This window comes from Bison bison, unplaced genomic scaffold, assembly GCF_000754665.1.
Source record: "Bison bison bison isolate TAMUID 2011002044 unplaced genomic scaffold, Bison_UMD1.0 scf7180017864302, whole genome shotgun sequence".
Taxonomy (NCBI): Eukaryota; Metazoa; Chordata; class Mammalia; order Artiodactyla; family Bovidae; genus Bison; species Bison bison.
Window position 1 is genome coordinate 3,534,688 of NW_011494874.1, and position 7,387 is coordinate 3,542,074.

Genomic DNA, 7,387 nt, shown 5'->3' on the forward strand with positions numbered 1-7,387 from the left:
AGAGACACGACTGAGCGACTTCACTTTCACTTTTCACTTTCATGCATTGGAGAAGGAAATGGCAACCCACTCCAGTGTCCTTGCCTGGAGAATCCCAGGGACGGGGCAGCCTGGTGGGCTGCCGTCTATGGGGTCGCACAGAGTCGGACGCGACTGAAGCGACTTAGCAGCAGCAGCAGACCTATGGCTGATCATGTTGCTGTATGGCAGAAACCAACACAATATTGTAAAGCAGTTATTTTTCCATTAAAAATAAGTTAAAAATAAAAAAAGAAGTATTTAAAGCTATGAATTTCCTTCTGAGTACTCATTTAGCTGTAGGTTCTTGGGTTCTCATACACAGTGTTCCAGTTGTAATTGTTTTCTAGATATTCCGAAATTTTGACCTGATTTTCTTTTGTAAGAACAATTTGAGGGTTTTAAAATTTATAGGTAGTAACACCTTTTTGTTTTGTAGTTTGGTTATAATTTCTACTTCTATTTACATTGTGATTGGAGAATGTTGTCTGTTCTATATTTACTTTTTGGAATGTATTAGTTTTTTCAAAAATGTGGTCTAATATGTGGTCAGTCTTTGTGAATGTTCAGATGTCCATCTGCAAAGCAGCAGCCTGGTTTTAAAGTACAGTTTTATATAAATTAAATCTATCTTAATAATTATATTATTGTCTTCTTTAGTCTTCATTTTTTGTACATATCTGTGTGAGATGAATTAAAATTTCCTACTACTGATGTGCATTTTACTCTTCCTCCTTCTATTTCTTTTATTGTACGAGTGTGGACTCTGTTGCTTGATGCAGGATTATTCATGAATGCAGCTTTGTGCCCGTTAGATCTGTGGCGGCTTCACTGGGACTCGCGCTCCTTCTCATTACAAGGTGCGCCTCTTGGCCCACTTAAGGTTTTGCCTTGAACTTGACCCCTGCTTTCTGTTTGTTTGCATTTGCTTGTTATCCCTTGCACCTTCCTTTTATTTGCATTCTTTCTGAGGCTTCTGGTTTGGGAGTCACTTTTACCTCCAGCTTAGAGTTGAATGTGAACTGTCTGACAGCCATGTCCCTTTCCAGATGAGTTTATATATATTGATGTGACGAATCTTGGATTCAGTGAAGTCATCTTATTTTATGTTTTCTATTCTTGTAGTTTATAAAATATTTGCTTAATTCAAGTGCAAGCATTTCTTCTGATATTTTGGAAATTTTGTAGCTGTGTACTGATGATTACCTCTGTAAATGTATATAACACACTTAATCCTTTATTTCTCTAAGGAGATGTATTGACTCCCAGCTATGAATAGTGATAACATTTACAATTTTTATTTAGTTAGTTATTTGGCTTCACCAGGGCTAAGTTGCAACATGTAGGGTTTTTTAGTTGCAGCATTCAAACTCTTCCCTGATAGCTCAGTTGGTAAAGAATCTGCCTGCAATGTAGGAGACCTGGGTTCGATCCCTGGGTTGGGAAGATCCCCTGGAGAAGGGAAAGGTTACCCACTCCATTATTCTGGCCTAGATAATTCAATGGACTGTATAGTCCTTGGGGTCAAAGAGAGTCAGACACGACTGAGCAACTTTCACTCATTCAAGCTGTTGCTTGCAGCACATGGGAGCTCGTTCCCTGACCAGGGATCAAACCCAGGCACCCTGTTGGGAGTTTGGAGTCTCAGCCACTGGACCACCAGGAAAGTCCCAGTGATGACACTCTCATGTCTTTCCTTTCTCCTTCCTTCTCTCCCCATCCTTATCACAATATAATTTTAAATGAAAACAAATATCAGGATAAACACATCAATTTATATCATATACATGTACACAATGGGCTTCCCTGGTGGCTCAGATGGTAAAGAATCTGCCTGCAATGCAGAAGACCAGGGTTTGATCCTTGGGTAGGGAAGAATTCCTGGAGAAGGAAATGGCAAGCCACTCCAGTATTTTTGCCTGGAGAATTCCATGGACAGAGGAGCCTGGCAGGCTACAGTCCATGGGGTCACACAGAGTGGGCACACGACTGAATGACACAGCAGCAACAACACTGGGTCTAACATGTCATGGGTTTTAAGATGCCCCCGGATGTAGTGACAGCTTTCTAAATCAAAACAAAAGTCTTTCCTATCCCACAGTCCCAGTGGTCACACCCCAGATGGACTTCAAGGGCATCTTGATTTTTTTAAATTTTCCCTCTGAACCATAAGTCCTTGCTGGGGCTGCCAACAGAGTCCCTGTCCTCTCTGGGGCCAGTTGGAGGAGGTGTCCCGTGTCCTTGCCAGTGATCGCAGCAGGAGCTGCCTGGGTGGAGCGGCTCCAGTGTGTCGCCTGGATTCCGGGCACACAAAGCTCTGTGTTGGTGTGGGGCGGGGGAGGGGGCGGGGGGCGGTGGGGGCGAGCAGATAGTGGAGGGAGACGGCATCCTGCCTTGGTGCTCATCTTTCTCCAACCTCTTCTGTGCATCTTGGCGTGGCTGACACTAGCTCCAAGCAAATCCCATTTGATATCATCCTATTCAGGCCTTCTGGAAGGTTCTCAGGACCCTGGATTTCCCAGAAGTCCCCATTGCAGGGGCCCCGGGTTCACTCCCTGGTCAGCGTCCTCGGTCAGGGACCTAGATCCCACATGCAGCAAGTAAGACCTGTGCCACCAACTAAGTAAATAAATAAAAATAAACATTAACCATAAAAGAAAAATGGAAAATAAGCCTCACCACTGGTCTAAACGCTCAGCCTGAACAGCACATCCTCCTGGAAGCATGAGTCCTCCTCTCCTCTGGGCCCCCACAGCCTGACTGCGCAGGCAGGGGTACCAGGCCACCGGAAGCTCAGGCTCCATCCTCGGACCCAGGTCTCTGCCACCCTTCCTAGGGGAGCAGTGGCCACAGAGCTTCCTGAGAAGAGCGCCGGGCTCAGACAAGGCCCACTTTAACCCAACTGCAGTCTCCACGGTTGCAGAAGTTGTGAAGACGAACGGAGAGTCGTTGCCAGGCAGCTCCCCTATGCTGGGTAGCAAGGAGTCTTTGGTGGAGACAGTCCTGCCTGCCAGCCCTGGAAGCGGCTCAAATACAGGGAACGAGCATTAATGTTTTCTATACTGTTATTATATTAGCTTTATTGGTGTATTTAGATTAAAGTGTAAAATCTTAAGTGAGCAGTCAGATGAATTCTTCCACATGTCCACACTGTGATTCCACACCAGTCAAGTTAAAGTACATTTCAGCCCCAAAAGTCTACCAAGAGCAAATGCTATTCTGACTTTTACCACCATAGATTAATTTCCCCTGCTTTTTGCACTTTATATCAATGGAATCACACAGTCTGCTCTCTTGGGTCGGGCTTCTTTCACTCAACATTATTATGTTATCCATATGTTATTATGGGGCTTCCCTGGTGACTCAGACGGTAAAGAATTTGCCTGCAATACAGGAGGCCCAGGTTCAATCCCTGGGTCAGGAAGATCCCCTGGAGAAGGGAATGGCAACCCACTTCAGTATTCTTGCCTGAAGAATCCCATGGACAGAGGAGCCTGGCGGGCTACAGTCCATGGGGTTCCAAAGAGTTGGACACGACTGAGCGACTCACACTTTCACACTCGTGTTATTGTACTAATAACAATAACAACAACAGGTGGACTTCCCTGGTGGTCCAGCGGCTAGAGGACTCTAGAGCTCCCAATTCAGGGGGCCCAGGTGCGCTCCCTGGTCGGGGACCTAGAGCTCACAGGCCACAACTAAGACTCAGAGCAGCCAAAAAATATATTTTTTTAAACAACAACAACAATAAGGATTGTACCCCCGTCCCTGGGGCCTGGCACATGGCATGTGATTAGTTAATAGTGAGTCTTGGTTGAGGGAACTTGACCCATTCTGGTTGTTTTTTTTTTGTAGGAGAATGTGACCTGACTCAACTCCATTGTTGGCAGCTGCTCTGAAAGTGGAAATCAGGACAGCAGAGAACGTCAGGGAGTTCATTTCACTGGTCGCTGGTGTCTGCGGTTCGGCTTGGCTGTTTATAAATGCCCCTGGCAGCATCCTTGGCTCACCCCAGAAGGGTGCCTTCTGTTGCCTCTTGGAGTCCCGGGGTCCTGCCCCACCACACCCACTCCCAGGTCACCGACGTGTCTGCTCCTTGCCTGGGCTGGGTGTCCAGGACTCCGCTCTCCTCCCCTGCGGTCTGGGGTAGATACTCAGGAGGTAAGACATGCCAAGATGCCCCTGTGCTTGGCCCTTTTTTTTTTTTTAATAATAATAATTTTATTCATTTATTTATGGCCATGCCGGGTCTCCATGCTGCGTGGGCTCTTCTCTGGTTGCAGCGAGTGGGAGCTCCTTTCTCGTTGTAGTGTGTGGGCTTCTCGTTGCGGTGGCCTCTTTTTGTTGTGGAGCGCTGGCTCTAGGCTGTGCGGGCTTCAGTAACTGAGGCGCGTGGGCTTGGTCATTGTGACTCAGGCTCAGTTGCCCCTCAGCACGTGGGATCTTCCCAGACCAGGGATCGAACCCGTGTCTCCTGCATTGGCAAGTGGATTCTTTACCACTGAGCCACTAGGGCAGCCCTGGGCTTCGTTTTGATGTGGGGAAACATTCCCCCGTTGTACTCCAGAGCCCCCATGTCGAAATCTCTGGCTGGTGTCTCAGTCCCTGGGCTCCTAGGGGGTGGGTTCTCGGTGGTCCTGAAGTCCCTCCTGAAGTCCCTCTTTTTCCCAAGATCCCTTCCACAGATGGGAGACTGAGGCTCCAAGTGCAGGCCGAGTCTTCATACAGGGAGTGGATGAGAAATGCACTCAGCCAGCACCTATTAGGCAACTGCTGTATACCCCATGTAGGCACTGAGGACCCAGAGATAAGCTGACCTGTCCAGGCCAAGGAGATCCCAGCTCCAGGGAGGGGTCTAGGGAAGCTTCACCAAAGGATTAGCCTTAGACAGGTCAAGGGGACTTTGACCAGGTCTAAGTGAGGGTATTCCAGGCAGAGGGAACCGCCAGAGCAAAGGCTTTGCATTGCAGCATCCAGGGCCTGCCATGGGCGGCGGCTGGATGGGAGAGGCAGTCTGCTAGCGAGCCCTGGAGACACCTTTCGAAGCAGGTACAGGACGTGGGCTCTGGGCCTTCAGTCCACCCTCGACGAGACCCTGTGCTGACCCCTGAGTAAATCTCTCCCTGTGGCGGAGAGATGAACAGAGCGAGGGTCAGCGAATCTGTGAATGAGGTTTGAAACCCGCAGTCCATGCCAGGGAGGCAGGGAGGGCTGAGTGAGCCAGGACCCTAGGCCCAGGGGTGAGGAACTCAGCACGAGGATTAGTCTTGGTTCTATTGGTCATGCTTGCGGCTTTCACCTTCTCAAGCAGGCCGTTCCTGCACTCCGCTGGTGACGGTGCAAGCTCAGCTTCCCTGGCAGGGCCAACTGGAGGCTTGACCACCTCCCCTGATCCAGTCATCGACGGGCTTGCCGGGTGCGCTTGTCTCCTTCAAGGTCTCAGGTGCCGTCCCCTTTGCTCTTTGCTGAAGTACAGGTGTCCCTGTTTCAGCCCCTATGGAGTTAGCCCCAGAAGCAGGGGCCCAAGAAGAAATGCTGATGGGAAATTCACTCTTAAATGGATTCCTGTTGTGATTCAGTCGCTAAATTGGACCCGACTCTTTGGGACCTCATGGACTGCAGCACGCCAGGGTTCTCTGTCCTTCACTGTCTCCTGGAGTTTGCTCAAACTCATGGCCATTCTTTTCCCCTTCTCTGCCTGCCCATCTGTCCTCATCTGGGGGAGGGGGACCAGAGGCCCCTCCCTGGGCCATGCTCAGGGCTCTCAGCTCTCCAGGCCCCAGTCAAGGAGATGGGGAGAGGGGCCCCCAAAGCAAATTTTCTCTCTTCCTGCAGTACCCTCCTCCCCCCACCCCTTCCCCCTACCCTTCCCCTACTCCCCAGCTATGCACAGGACCAGGGATTCTGCCCTCTGGAGCCTTCTTACCTCTGGCTGCTTGCTTGTGGGAAGGTACGATGGGGGGCCCTCCCCTCAGGGAAGCCTCCAGGTGAGGACCCGGCGAGGAAAGGGCAAAGGTTCAAGGCAGAGGCTGGGCTGGGTTGCCTCTGTCCAGGGGCAAAAGGCCAGGGTCCATGATGACCCAGCAAGAGCAGGGGAGGCTGGCTGCCTTTCCGACCAGCAGGGGGCGCAGGCGGGCCTTGGGGGTGAAGAAGGGTGAGCCTCAGCCCGGGCTTTAAAACATTCAAATAGATGACAATGGGAAAAAATGCAAAACCTCAAGGTTGAGGATTATGTTATATAGCATGGGAGATAACTCAGTGCCTCTCAATTATATTATATAATTATATATAATATATTATATATAATAAATGTATTATGTATATAATGAATATAAATAATATATATAATTATGCATTATAGCCTCAGATAGCCCCAAGGAACTGTTCCAAAGGGGTAAGGGAGAAGCCAGGCTATATAGGAGTTTTTAAAAGAAAATAAATAAAAATGAAATTTTTAAAATGTGAAATTTTTATTTTCAGATTTTATTTGTGAAAATAAAAATGTAGTCGAACATTAAAAGATTACTGCTAGTAACAAAAACCAGGCCTCTCAAGTTAATGATTTTAGTGCCTTTCTGTGTATAGGAAGGTGCAGCAGTCTGGGCTCAATGAAATTATTCCTTCGATATGCATCTTAACTATCTCAGGCCAGTATCCAGTTTTTCTCTATCTTGAATCCCCTCAAGGCGCATTGTATGGGCGGCTGCTGGGGCTGATCGCTTAACGGTGGGCAACATCCCTTGTCAGGGGCTTCTCAGTTAGCACTAGTTGGAAAGAATCTACCTGAAAATGGAGGAGACTTAAGAGACATGGATTCAATCCCTGGGTCGGGAAGATCCCCTGGAAGAGGATATGGCCATCCACTCCAGGAGAATCCCATGAATAGAAAGAGCCAGACATGACTGAGCACAGAGATTGTTTGCTGAAAAGGCCGGCAACATTTTGCCCATATAGATTTTTTCTGATGTATTTTTATTTCAGTTGTATTGAGATATAACTGACATACAGTATTGTATAATGATTTGACTTACATCATGAAATAAACATCTATCCTCTCATAAAGATACAAAATTGAGATAGAAAAAAATCTTTCCCTTGTGATGAGAATTCTTAGGATTTATTCTTCACAACTTTCATATATAACACATTATTGTTTAGTCGCTAAGTTGTGTCCAATTCTGCGATCCCATGGATTGTAGCCCACCAGGCTCCTCTGTCCATGGGATTTTCCAGGCAAGAATACTGGGATGGGTTGCCATTTCCTTCTCCAAGGCATACAGACATTTTTTATTGTTTCACTTGATCTGTGTTTGTAAAACTCGGGGCATAAGCATTAAAATAACAATCCTGGAACCACAGCCCCTCCTCC

The 7,387-nt window shown here is 47.8% G+C and overlaps 1 protein-coding gene across 1 annotated transcript in view; it reads left to right on the top strand.

The window, feature by feature from the left end:
- The window catches only part of DEGS2 (delta(4)-desaturase, sphingolipid 2), a 50,196-nt gene that overhangs the window by 2,990 nt on the left and 39,819 nt on the right, over positions 1–7,387 (top strand). The window contains exon 2 of the mRNA XM_010851366.1: positions 3,874–4,179. The gene's annotated coding sequence lies outside the window, so the exon portion shown is untranslated. The remainder of the gene's footprint in view (positions 1–3,873; positions 4,180–7,387) is intronic.